General features: G+C 31.8%; 1 protein-coding gene across 3 annotated transcripts in view; it reads left to right on the top strand.

The window, feature by feature from the left end:
* LOC126833561 (probable G-protein coupled receptor No18) overlaps window positions 1–14,876 on the top strand; it is a 64,543-nt gene that overhangs the window by 27,304 nt on the left and 22,363 nt on the right. The window lies entirely within an intron of this gene.

Here is a 14,876-nt window from a genome sequence, read left to right as displayed (position 1 = left end):
AATAGTGGTCCGTAGTTTAACCAATACGTTTTAACATCAGCAATTTAGCTTGCCACCCGGTCGCGCCAGATACGGTTAGGTTAGGTTAGGTTAAATTCAAGTTTTTTAATTTTAAATTATTTTCCAGACCTGTATCAGTTTTTAAAACTTAAATGGTAACGTATGTATATAATTAACTTTTTAAATTAAGAATATTTTGCAGACAATTTTGCCTGGTCGTAAACTATTGTTTATTTATTATTAAAGTTTAAAATTTAGAACGAGAAGTGAAGAACAGTAGAGTAATGCTTGCAGATATAAATAATACTGCACTAGACCCATTTTAAACTGTAATGACTTTAAAAGTAATTATCTATACAAAAATAGTCATCGACCAGTCAAAATTGTTAGTAAATTATACCCAATTTACTTTGTTTTTTAATAATTTACATAATCTTTTAGGTTTCCAAAATTGATAAATCTCCGGAAAACACTAAAAAAAACAGTAGGTTTTTAGTATTTTTTAAATATTTTAAAGTAAAGTAAACAAAAATGGTTTCGAAAAAGAAAGACAAAGAGGTTTCAATAAAAATAAAAAATAAATTATTATTGCCTTATCCTTAATTAATTGCCAGTTATTTAAAGATATGTTCAAGTAAATATAACAGTTTGATCGCTTAGACTTTTGGATAAGACCGTTCATAGATGATATTTTGTATTTGATGTAACAAAAAATTATTCTCGTTTGTATACAACCCAAGCTGTATTTCAACCAGTGTTCTGTGTTCAAACTAAAATGCTCAAACTACACAGTATTAAAAAAACATGTTATAGAAAATCGTATCGAATATCATTTTTGAACGATATGCTCATTACTGTTTATTCAGGTTTATGTTTGGCAATTTGATCATTTATACTATTAGTATAACCGCCAATAGTCATGATATTATACCCTTGGCAAACAATGAAGATGTCTGTTTGTTCATGCGAAATACGGTCGTCTTCTAAATAGCACAAATGTAAAATATATGTACCTCGTTAGTATTCTACTTTTCGCATAGATTGTACGTTTTTGGTAGTTGTCGATCAAGTAAAATTGTGCGTCTAAAAGACTTAGAATGGAAATAAATGTATTTATAACGATTTTTGTTCCGTTCGTTTTTACAAACTTACCACAATGAACCAGAGGTTGGCGCCAAACCATCAAAAGCTCGAACAGACTTGTTGAATCATCTAAAAAAAGAACACCATTGGAAAGATATGAGGTTCAAATATGTGTAATATAAAAAGAAATGGTTATCTATTAAGAAATAAGAGAAAAGAGATACTAATTTTGTGGTAGCGAGTAGATTGCATGTGTTATCTTTAGTGATAGGATGCGCTTATGGCCCAAATTTGAATTGGTTTCTCTTATTGACGTTTGGAGCAATTTTTGAATGCAATAAGATGAAACAAAGGAACAACGAACACGCCAAACTTGAAGAAAGTATGTTATATTTAAGTTGTTGCTTACATTAAGGTACATCGATCCTCTAAGCCATATTAATATGAGACATAATGAATTTTACCAAATTCTGGCAACACTATATAATTTTGCGACGGGACAAGTTTCCATAAAATATTCTAACATAATACTAGGAGGCTTAGTTATTAACCAATTGTTATATGGAGCCGTTGAATCGTTAAATGTCGACCAACTTACAAATTATACAGTATAACAGAAACCAATAGAAAATATAATAGTGTAATTTATCAAAATGGAATCTACTCTTTTTATACCGAAAAGTTAAATAGTTACATCGGCTACATCGACAGACACTTGATCCAACTTGGTTTTCATGAAGTGAACAAGTACCAGGGCCCGGATCAGGGTGAGGTTATCTTTGATCATACCAGAAGTATCTGCCAAACAAACAGTCAATTCAATCCTGTTATTATTTCGTAATTACAATTATTTTTTTTTTTATGATACATAGGCCATAGCTGTTCAATAAATTATTTACGGTCTCTGAAGAACTTGTTATTGTCGAAAACGTATTTCGGTGTTTTTTTTCTGTAGGTACCTGTTAAAATGTTTTTACCTGTGATAAATTAAAGAATGAAGACGAATTAAATTAATTTATGAAGTAATCGGAAAATATGAACACAATATAAAAAATGAGTTAACTAAAATACAACACATACGCAGGTAGAAAAATGCTTTTTTTAAAGTATTGTTATAGGTTTTTTTTTTTATAAAATTTGTATTGGCTACGAATAATATTTGCTACAATATGGTACGATAATGCAATCAAATTTTTATATGTTAAAAAACACAATTAATAAAACAAGATATGACCAAAAAAAAACTTGTTTGTCCTACAAAAATATAGTGAAACTATAAAAGTTGTATTTGTAAAGTACAACAGTTCTGTTAACGTAAACACATTTCAAAAATGTGTGAAGCTAGCAGTTATTTGTATTTTGTCTACATTATCAAACTATACAGAACATATCGTTGGTTTTGTACAATACAGAAATTTTAACTAGAACTAAAAATATTAGTTGAATACATGTAAAAACTGGTTAAAGTGTTAAGAGTCATTATGTATGTATAGATAGAACCACTTTCAATTATATACATCGATGCAAAACGTTTGGGCAATGATTTATAATCAGTATACTTTTATAACAATTCTAGTAGGTCAGCTATAATAACAAAAGCACTACAAACAATGTGTTTACCGTTAAAGGCCTAACAAAATAGCTTTTAAATATTTAATCGCGAGTCCTATTCATTACTACACAGTACACACCTATTTGGCACAACACTTTAATAATAAAAAGTGTAGCACAGCTATTTCAAAAGAATGGCCTTCCGCAACGGAATAATTCAATGTAGTATTCTATTTTTTTCAAGATAAGTCAGCTGATCATTATTATAAATAATTATTATAATTGACAATCGGATAATTAAATTGCCTAACTTTTTTTTTTAACTATTGACATTTATTTTATTAATTTTTGTATTTTCCAGTCAGCTGTCTTTATTTTGTATAATATGTTGTATTCATTGAACAAAAGTTTGTTGCCGACATTCTGTGCTAAAGTGGTTCCTTTTTTACAAGTTTCTCCCCGTCAAGTAGTTTCAAGAATTCCATTGTCTTTTATATAGAACTATTTATATTTCATAACTTACATATTCAATTGCCCTGTTCCGTTTTAATGAATTTGGTATGGCGTATGTATCTTAATATTCCCTCGCTGAAAAATGGACGCTATGCGTTTTATTAATAGTTCTAAAAAATATATAACGGAACTGCAAACTTATCGTTGAATACCTAGACCGATCAACCGGGAACCTATAAATTCCACAATATTATGTTTTGTCTGGTTGACCCATTGGAAGATTGGTTGCCGTTGTTCTGGACCACCGACCGGGTAACCGATTATGGTAGGTAATGTCCATCGATACCTCACAGGGTTGCACACGTGACCCTCGCAGTTTCCACTAGCCGATAAATTATCAACACCGGACCAACGACAAGCGTGCCAACGGAACGAACCGAAAGCCGTTTACGGTGTTACCGACGAAGAATTACATTACGAAGACACCCGGAGTGTTATTGTGACGGCAGCGAGCAAAGCTAAATCAATTTACCGACAAGATAATTTGATCGGAGATATAATGTATTTATTTTCTCCCCGACCGTTTTATGATAATATGCTCGGCACATTCATTGGTTTGTAATGTCTTCGTTTCGTTTGTCGTTCGCCAACAGAGATATTTTTAGTGTAAACCAAGTATTGGTTTTAGAAATTTAGTCTGTCAGCAAAATTAACGTATACCACGCCATAGAAAAAAAAATTAAATACCTTTGTTAAGTGTTAAATTATGTGCCTTAGGTATGTTCCGTATATCTGTTTTGGTATTGCACTGGGGTTTATAAAAATGTTACAACATGTTATGGTCAAAATACACGAGACATTGTAAACCCTTCATTGTCCAAAAGGATGGTAAGATTGCTTCCACGGCGATGAACGGCCGGCGCAGTTTTTGAAAATTTGGATTTACATTTTGAATTATTATTATTGTTTTATGATTGGCCCGTTACTTTCACAACCATTCTAGTAGGTCAGCTATAGAAACAAAAGCACTACAAACATTGTGTGTACCGTTAAAGGTCTAACAAAATAGCTTTAAATATTTAATCGATTCAAGTCCTGTCTAATATGACAACCCTAATATGCACAACACTTTAATAATAAAAAACACAACACATAATTTTACACAGCGATTTCAAAAGAAATGACCTTTCGCAACGGAATATTACATTGTAGTTTTTATTTTCCTCGAGGTAAATCTGCTGACAATTATTATAATTGCCGATCAGAGAATTCAATTGGATTTTTTTTTTTAAACTATTAACATTGATTTATTTTAATATTTTATTTTCCAGACTATTTGTCTTCATTTTGTATACGTTAACAAAAGTTTGTTGTCAATTTTCTACACTAAAGTGGTTCCTTTGTACAAGTTTCTCCCGGTCAAGAAGTTTCAAGAAATCCATTCTCTTTCCTTTAGAACCATATTTTTAGTTCCTGACTTACGTATTTAATTGCCCTGTTCCGTTTCAATGAACTTGGTATGTATATATCTTCATATTCCCCTTCGGTAAAATGACTGTTATGCGTTTTATTTTAATGGTTCTAAAAAATATATAACGGCACTGTAAACTTATTGAACGACTGTTTATTACCGGACTTTAGGCTTCAGCTCAAATCAAGTCTACACAACGCCTATAATGGCATTATATTTTATTTAGTGTTTTGATGAATATTTGTTTGAAATACGACATGATTGGTAGTTTAAAAAATAAGTCGATATCAAATAATATTTTCAGTTTTTGTAGTCACGAGTACAGCAAAATTTTAGTGTACATTTTCTTGAATAGTTTCATTTTTAATCATTTCTGCGTTTACATTTTTCCTTTAAAACTAAATTCTTCGTTCTTTTTCAAAAAAATAAGATATAATTTTCTTCTATTTTAAATGGGCGATTTAACACTTTGTTTCAATAATATTTCATGTATTACAAATTACAAACAGGTTCCTTCTGTCCACAGGAACAAACGCATTGCCAGTGATTTTGTCCATTCTAGAAAAAAATTATTCTTGCAAACTAAATGTTTATATACTGTATAATAATGAAAATACTTGGCCTTGCATTGCACAAATCTGGCATCTCGCCAACCATCTGAAATCCATCTAAAACTTTCATTGCACTGCACTCAGAATCATCGTCTTAACTCTTGTCTTATATAAACGGTCATATATAACGGTTATATAACGGTCTCACAATTATCATTGCAATAAGTTTCACAAGTTTGCCACGAACAATTTTCCTTTTAATTTAATTCTAGTGCTATCACATAGAGTAAATAAAACAATTCAAGGCTTAAATGGCGTCTTAGTCAATTTAACAGACAGGCTTTGTTGGAGTGCGCATTTATTTAAAGTATAAATATTAGACTAGTAGTTTTTAAGATGACACCACAAGTAATAATAATTTTCAAATTCCACAAAAGACATTTTTTTCTTTGCGATTTTTTAGTACTCTTTTAATTTTCACCTGTTCTATAATATAATATAGTGACAAAATTCAACTTTAGCAGGATTATGATGAACATTCAAAGCGTGTTGAGCGTCAAACAGTATGATAAAAAATTAATATCAGAGAAAAAAGATTGAAAAACAAACGAATACGATAAAATCGACCAGTAAAAAACATTTACAAATACAATAAAAATAATAAATCATTTTTTATTCATTTTTGAAATAATTTTCAAAATGTTCAATGAAGAAATACTTGTGAACACTGAACATAAAACATTAACTAAAGTTAACTTTAATTTAAAAAAAAATCTCCAGTTATTAATTTTGTTAAAGTTCAAATTGGTTTCTCCTTTTTAAAAAAAAGTGCAACCATTATTAGATTATGCGGTATCTGATAAAAATACAGTATGAATTGATAATTTTTACCGACACACTGTCTAAACATAATTCTGTTTCAAAGAACTATTAGATGATCAAGCTTTTTAGTAGAAGAAACAAAAATGAAAGTTTTAAATACCGTTTTTTCCGATAGTTGATGAACGACGGGCCACGAATTACGGAATGCTACGAAATTATTAGATATTAAAAAGTAGTATTAACAGCTTAGCCGTAGGCGTGACAAGGAAGTTGATCGCATGACTTATAAGACACGCCGATTATAAGTATTTAGTGAAGTGCAAATTCCAGAGATGGCGAATGGAGTAGAATACCTATAACATTTTGTACGGAACGGCTCACAAATAAAAAATAAAAAATACGAGATAGTACAAATGAAGACTTTCAGAAAAACAATTTTTTTAATAGACAATTTCAATTAAAAAAAAAAAGTTCACAAATGATCGACAACAAAACAAATTATTAAAGCAACTTCTGTATTTTTTTTTATTTGCTAAAAACAAAAAGTAGATTCCATGTAGTTTGTTTTTTTTAAGGCTTGCACATATTTTAAAACGCCATAATATTAATTAATTATTGCAAAAAAGCAATAATATTAATTATAAACAGTCAGCTGGTGTACAGTTCAATATAGTAGACGTGCTCAAGGGCCAATTTACTAAAGAAATCTCTCGAAAACGGTAAAAAAAAAGGATACGACAAAAATAAACGTGTAATAAAAAAGCGCCAAGAAAATATACCATTTAAAATTTCTTATTTTCTCTCAGCGACTTAATACCGGTGTACTTAAAAAGTAATTATAGTTTTTCGTTTAAGGTCAACAAAATAATGCATTTGAAGTTATTTATAATAAACCAATATCATACGTACTTTAAATTATAAGTAAGTCATTTGAAACATTTTTTTCTATGGCTTGTTATTGAATTTGTAAAAGTTGGACACTTTTAACAGCTCTGCATGACATTTTAATAAAAAATTAAAAGTATTTTCCCCAAAACATTTGCTCTTATTCGTTTTGGTAAAAATGCTTGAACGTGCATTATGGTTCCACACTGGCAATATATCACTTGAAAATGTTGTTTTTTGCTGGGTTCATTTCTTTTTTTTACTCCTCCGAAGAACGAAACGTCAGGTTTTCCCACAGTGGTAGTAGCTGCCTTGCCGAGTGCGGTTTTTTTACCGAACCGACGGACAGATACGGAAAGTGTTAGGTAAATAAATAGGTAGGGAAAAAAAAGTAGTAAAATATTCCTGCACACAATATACACCAGTGGAAAAAAAAAACACATTTAGAATGGAAAATGTAACCGACCATATATTATACGTGTGTAAGTGAATAGGGTTAAGGTTAACCCGAAAGTCAAATGTCTAGAATACCCAACGTCTTGGAATTCAAGATCAAACATTAATTCAATTTCCAAAAGATAGATTGCCATGTAGCTTGCGAGTGAACTGATTGAATATAATGTTATTAAAAAAGGAAAACTGTATACGTTTATAATTTATTGTTAATAAATGTGGTTAAAATAAAACGGCAACGTCGTTCCCAGTGAATAATTCAACAATATGGACATGTTTATTGGATATGTCATATTTACATACACACAAATATTGTAATAACTTTAGTTTTTTTTTTCAATTTCGAAAAAAAAATAAATCCTAAGTATACACATATGTACATATTATGAAACCGGAGTACGATGAATAACGACTACATGCATAACAATATGAACATTATAATCAACACGCAAGTTTTTGATTTATATTCTCAAAGTAAAATAACAACGCTGGAAAACGTGTGTACTAATATTTAAAGTTGCTATTGTTTTACTATAACAAAAGAGCCGCACTGTGCTGTAGTATATACGGAAATTTTAACGCAAAATGTAAGTTCACGAGAAATATTCACCAAAGAAACGAAACCACGCTTTAGACTGATGTACTCGTAGTTGTTGGCAAGTTATAATTGTTTTACACTCAATGGAAGTCCTAATATTGTGTAGTAATGAATTGCCGTCGTTTTTAATAATTTTTCAAACAAAGCGTTTCGTATTGCGACCTAATTGTCTTATTACTCGTCGTGTTCAAGGCAAACACAAACCTAGATGTCTCTTCAACATTTCATGAGACGGTATGGTAAAAAATACATAAAAAATTAAAAACCGTTACTAACATTAATTACGCTAGACCAGGTCAGTTAATAATGGACGTTAACTCGAGCAATGGGTGTAATTGACCAATTTGACGCAATTTTGTGTGGCGTAGATAAAATGATTTTCCATGAAATTAGTTTGGAGAACGGTCGCAGTTGAAATTGAAATCGAACTTAGTAATTAATTCATTTTTTTTTTTTTTTTATATCACATATTTTTCATATTTTTAACGCATCTTGTGAAGCATACGAGCGTACCTATATTATTTTGTTAAAGACAACAAAACTCACAGCTAAATGCATGATTAAATATATTAAATATATTCGTTGTCATCTGGAAATATTCGCAACGCAATTATTCGCTATAAAATCTAAAAGTTCTCAAAACCATAAATTATACGTCGCCCCTAAAAAAAAAATCCACAGTTCGTACCGCTACGGGTAGATAGGTTCTAGAATATGCTTTTAACGACAATCCGAAAGACCAAGAGACAATCCATATTGTTATAAATATAATTTATCGGAGACAGGCGGGGTTAAACTGGTGAAAAATTACTAATATAGAACAATTTCGTCGGTATATACAAGATAATAAATAAAAAATATGTCGTGCAGTACATATTATTATAGGTAACACGAACACGTGGCTAAGATTTAACAATATATATATTATTTGCGAGTTCACAATTTTTATTTTTATTATTGTCCGTCAAAAAATATAATCGTACTATTTGCAAGCATAGTCGTTGCCAATATTATTATGGGAGACCATTAATAGGAGCTCTGATAACCCGTGAGTCAGTGAATAAATCAAGTATCAATACATCAAGTAAAAAAAATATTCTTCCTACTGTGTATAATCTACCTGTATACAAAGTGATAGTTTTAGACCACTTCCTATTCTTTAGTTGAAGGGAGTATGGACTACTATCATGGACCTTTTTTTTTTTAAGTTATAATGGATGTCGTAAAAATATTAAAATATATTTCTTTGTTATAGCATGTACACTGTTGGATTGTTATTGTTATTAAATAATGTATTTGTGTTATTTAACAGAAAAAAGCTCATTACAATATATGGACCGTGTACCGCCGAAAGTATTAACTTGCTATGTAGTCATGCTTTCTTCGTTCTATGTAGGGATGTTTTTCTTTAACATAATTAGGACGGTCGAGAGCTATAAAATAAAAAACATGCAATATGTTAAATAAAGTTTAGAAGTCTACGAACACCGTTATTAAAACTTAAATGTGATCATAAACAAAAGTGGACATCAAAATATCTGCACCTTTTGTAAAATAGACATAAAGCTGGTGGACTATTCCTATCTTGGAGCCGTAATTTTATCTGATGCCAAAAAACGAAGAAAAATGTCCACAACGTATTTTTTAAGCGAAATTTATATGAAACGAAACAAAAATAAACATAAGACTAACTTAAAACAAATCTCGGCAGTAACACACCACACACGTTTCTATATTTTTACATAAACCCTAGAATAAGGAGTTCATTTAAAACAAAAAAAAACTAATCAATAACAGCTTATCTTTTATCCACGAGACCCTATTAATTTACATTTCTTTTACTATCGTACATCTTTTCAGTTGTGTTCTCCATTTTTTCTCCTCGCCGATCATCATTTGTATCACTACATTTTCACTTATCTGCTGATTTCTCCCATTAAAAGTTTTTCAATATCATTCGATTCAGTGGTTAAAGTTTAGTGTCAATATTCTCGTGATGACTGTTTTCGAAAGTTTCCACAGCAAAAACATATATTTTATGGTAAAAAAAAAAAAAAATCTTAAAGATCGTCATTAAAGTTGAATATTCGCCAACGGTCGAAACATCAATCACTAGACGTGTCAACATACAAACACAACTATATTAACAAATGTCGTTAAATGTGAATGGTATTTTTTTATCAGTTATGTGTTTTTTTATACATTTTTCACGATATTCAAAACGGCCAACCGTTTAATATTACTATCATACATAGTCGACAAAACGAATTCATATTTCGCGTTAAACGGTTAAAGTGAACTTTGCAAGTATGATATTTTTATTTTGGCGAGTCTCGTATATTGTATTTTTCAATTTTTTTTTTTTTTTTAATAAAAACATAATTTGCGTTTTTCATCATAATAAGCGCGTACCAAAAGTTGAGCCGATGTGCCCACAAAATATAACTCCTTTTCATGAACCGAGACAGTATAAAATTACTAACCCCGGGGCCATTGTTGAACCGTCGCAAACAATATTAAAACCATACATGGTTGCCATACACGTGGTTTCTACAACCACGTTTCCCACGCAGGATGACATGACAATGAACGTTTTGCATACAGCGTATAAAAATATATCATATAATATTATGAAAAAAAAAAAAAAAAATACAAATTTAATAAAACTTTAACGTTTACAGTGTGGACTATTTTATTAGATTACAACCCGATGTGTATGTAATTTCAATAGCTATTCATTTTCTTTGTATTTAATTAAAACCTACAAAACGCGCCCATAAGAATTTGTGTCGAAAAATAATTTATACAATGCTGTATTTTTAAAATTGTAACTTAAAATTGTATCGTTTAACGAATTCAAAATTATAAAAAAAAAACCCATCCAATATTCCCCTTTTGGTCAAATGTTTTTTTTTAATTTGACGCGACGGGAGGCTTTTTGTCCGGTATTTTAGAATATGGTCTCGTTTTAATCCCGTTATCGGCTATCTAGCTAAAATATTAATACCAACAAAGCAATAATTCATTATTTTGATTTGGACTACATAAGCGTGAGGAAAATAGTGGAACTTAGAATTTTGGATTTAATGCTAACTATTTTTGAATATTTCTTCTAGTAAAAATACTTGAAAATAACGAATAAAACCAAATTTTGTTTATGGAAAAATATGTTTTTCTCAGAGAGAAAATCAGGAAATTTTCTAATTTAAAAACAGTGGCAACCCTGTTCTATAATGCCCAACCAGTGGAACTTTACGAAAAAGGTCTTTTTTTAGATTTCAGACAATATTGTGAGTCCTATTTTTTTTCCAAATAAATATGACCACTGTCCATCGGTTAGGTTAGGTTAGGTTACGTTAATCTTCGGTTAGACGATAAAGCGAAGTATCTTTGTATTTTCTCGAGCGAAACAAATTGGCTGGGACTGCAAATTGGCTTACCGTATTCAATGGTTTGTCTAACAAAGACACAAAATTGAAGACATTTGACTAAAAATAAAATTACGTTCAAACCGATTTTCGGTTTAAGTCCGAGTGCGTTAAAGTAAAAAAAAACAAAACTTTTAAGTTTCTTATTCTCCACGCGGCTAGCATACTTAAATCACGGTTTTGTTTTAAGGGGTTGTTTTTAGTAGTTGGTCCGAAACGGTCTGCGCACTAATGTTGTCTTTCGAGGAATTCCAAGTTTATGTTGGCGATTAGCCGGGTTAATCGACATCGCTATTTAATTGTATCGATAATGACTACTTTAAAACTGACTAGCCAACAATAATAATATCGAAACAATAAAAACATTAATAATACAAACATAGGTCTAACCGTAACAATATACTCTCTCCTGCGACGGACTGATGATAGCCAATCCGTCGGGAAACCTCTACCCCAGGAGTAAGGGGACAGCGATTGCCCTACTTGGGATGCTTAAGCTGTTTCCGTTAAAGTTCCATAAAATAATTTTGCATTGGAATTTTTCCATTTAAAGCACTATGGAGCATCTGGTGCGTAAGTACACGGGCTTTGGGTCGTCACGGCTCTAATAAGTTTCATGTAAAAACTCAATTGAAAAATTATAAGGCATTTTTACCGAACAATCGAAAGTAATTCAACCAAGACAAAATTGAATTAGTGTAGTTTAGCGAGACCGAACATTAAAAACGGTGCTTTTGCTTTTAATCGAGTTTAAAAAATATTATACAAGACCTGTAATGTAATAAAAATATAATAGCCGTTAAATAATTTCCAATATGATCTGTCGTTCCAATTAGATTCTAGTACAAATTGAGCTTTGAAGATGATAAGATAATGACTGTTTCGAATGTATTGACTGTTTCGCAGTGATCCGAATATTTGTTGGTTACAATTTAAGATTGTACTTCTTCACATCCCAAAGAAACCATCCTAATAGTAATACAATTTTTTTTGAAAAATAACTGGAATTATTTCCCCCATTAGTTTAGGAACAGAATGTTATCATAAAATATAAAGCATTTCACGTGAACGTATTTCTATCCGACTGTGTGCTTTGAGAAACTTTAATAATACACGACTAAATAAAATACGAAAGATGTTAATGAGTTGTAAGATAGCGCCTAATTGACCATTGGTCGATTAATATTTTTATCGTACACTGTAGAACGTATCTTTATAGTGTCTGATCGTAAAGAAAAAACAAAAATTTTCTAGTGCCTCCCCTCACTAGAATTGAGTTTAAAGAAGTCCTCGGGCATTGAAAGCCCCAACCCCTATCATCCAAAAACCGCTTAAGCGCAGAGGACGACCTAGTGTGTACGGCACGGCGACATTAATATAGTATGTTTGTAAGCATTTTAGCCGACGTTGATCGTGATGTCACCGTGGCCGAGTCGGATTCGGCTGGTAATCGTTTGAAATTCAAAACTGCTGCCGTCATAATTCACCGGCCGGTCCTGTGTTTGGGCGATGCCGCCGAACCTAACCGGAACCTAAACCTTTGGGTCTAATGACGCCCGGGGACCGGGGGATGTATCTGACGGGGTTTTGTCTCTGTTTATGCCAATCCGACCGGCAACAAACCCGATAACGCGTTCCCGTGACTGACGCCACACCCCGGGGGAGACCGGACACACCGTCTAATGAACGCCCGACAGGAGGAGGCCAACCCGAATAAGAGACAGGAAATTCGATTCTTGGCCGACAGGGATGTAGGTCGGACTTACATTATGCCCGAAATTCAAATGCACCGACCACTTTGGCTTTGGCGACAATGAATTATATATAATATACATACGAGTTATCCGAAAAACCTCTTCGGAAACGGTACCGACGACTCCGTCTCGGCCGTGGTTGTAAATATTTAATATTTTCCAAAGCGTCACTATGCGTCTGTTGAGTTTTCAATTTTATTAGCTCGGTTCAAAGGACTTTGTGCTTCGAGACGTGACCATATTTTCAACGACCGCATTACACGTGCTAAGCAACGAGACAGAAGTCTCGGGAGTTGTACGGAATAACTACACACATTTATATATATATATATATATATATATAATATATATAATATGTAAAATGTATAAATTTACATTATGGCAACACAGTGCTTAGGTTTGTCGTTAACCCATCTGGACGGATACGGCAATGATTTATATCCGAACACTATTTTTAACGTTGTACAATAATATACAAACCAATATTGACATAATATTTTCCTTTGTACCTTTTATACGCGAAAACTGCAAAAATCAGCTGGTACTTTTTTTTAAATTTTGCAAGACATCCTATACAGAGTGCACACAGTTTTTTATGGACCGACTATTCACTTTTTTATTGATTAAGTTTGCGTCGTTTCAACGATAATATTATATTATGCTACGAAAAATACAGTTTCGCGAAGAAAAAAATCCTGATTTAGCGCTTATGGAATGAACTTTCTTGCTGTGTTTTATGGGCTAATTTATATTTATAACACTTGTAGGTTTTATTGTAAAATGTAGTTCGTTATTTTCTGTGACGCCCAAGAGGGTGTGTGCAGCGTCTAAACAGCTAGCCAAAGATAAGGTTAAAAAATCCTAAGTAGAATATCGTGAAATTTTAGTGTACGCGATAGCGTAGTTATAAACGTTTGAATATTAAGTCAGACTGATAAAAAATTTTTTAAAAATGTAATGTCACGCTGTTAAGGTGTTGATGGCTAGGTTGCCGAAGCTTTTGTTTGATTAAAAATGGAAAAGAAACGGACCGAGTTATTATAATGTTTATAATGAACTGTTATTAAACAAGTTTTGGAAGCGGGCAGGTTTTAGTCCCTCGGAAATTTGCATAAGCTTAACGTGGATCATCTTAAACGCAATGAAATTAGTGAGGTATTTATTTTGTTTTGCTTGGTCGGATACTAGAAACACCAGCTGTAACTTTCTATGTTGTATACTTTTATTTTTTCTACAAAACTACACCTTATGTGTTATTGACTATTATAAAATTACATATTCGGTCGGTGAACCCTTCATAGTTTTGTCATTGAATATTAATTTTAACAAAATTCGACTATATATAATTGTATATTATAGCCGAGCTGAAATAACATTGTTTTTACTGCAAAGTGTACTATCATTTGATCTACAGTTGTAACACTTGGCCGTTTGAAAAAAAGCAAACACAAAATAACGATAATTTGAAATCTGATATTTTTTCCGACATTTCTAATTTCTGTTTAGCTCTTTGAATTACTTGTACTGCTTTTTGTAACAAGAGCCGCTAGTGTCGGTAATGATAGTTTTTCATTCTATAAATGGAACTCGTGTAATCTCTTCGTTTCTTCGGCACACTCAGTCGGTCCGTAATAACTCCTTAGGGGAAACGTACAACGGGTTAATAGCACTGAACGACCGACTTAACTACCATGTGGATAGTTCCAAATGAACAAAATTTGTAACGTCATTAGGCAACACGTTCGACATTAATTTCTTCAGTACAACACAATAAGCCGACCAGCCGGCACGGCGTTTAGACAATCTGTACAAAATATTTAATTATAG

Source organism: Adelges cooleyi, unplaced genomic scaffold, assembly GCF_023614345.1.
Source record: "Adelges cooleyi isolate 19-005CV unplaced genomic scaffold, UGA_ACOO_1.1 ACOO_flye_CR_arks_rails_tigmint_CR_PRNA_2, whole genome shotgun sequence".
Lineage (NCBI taxonomy): Eukaryota > Metazoa > Arthropoda > Insecta > Hemiptera > Adelgidae > Adelges > Adelges cooleyi.
This window is presented reverse-complemented; position numbering and strand designations above follow the sequence as displayed.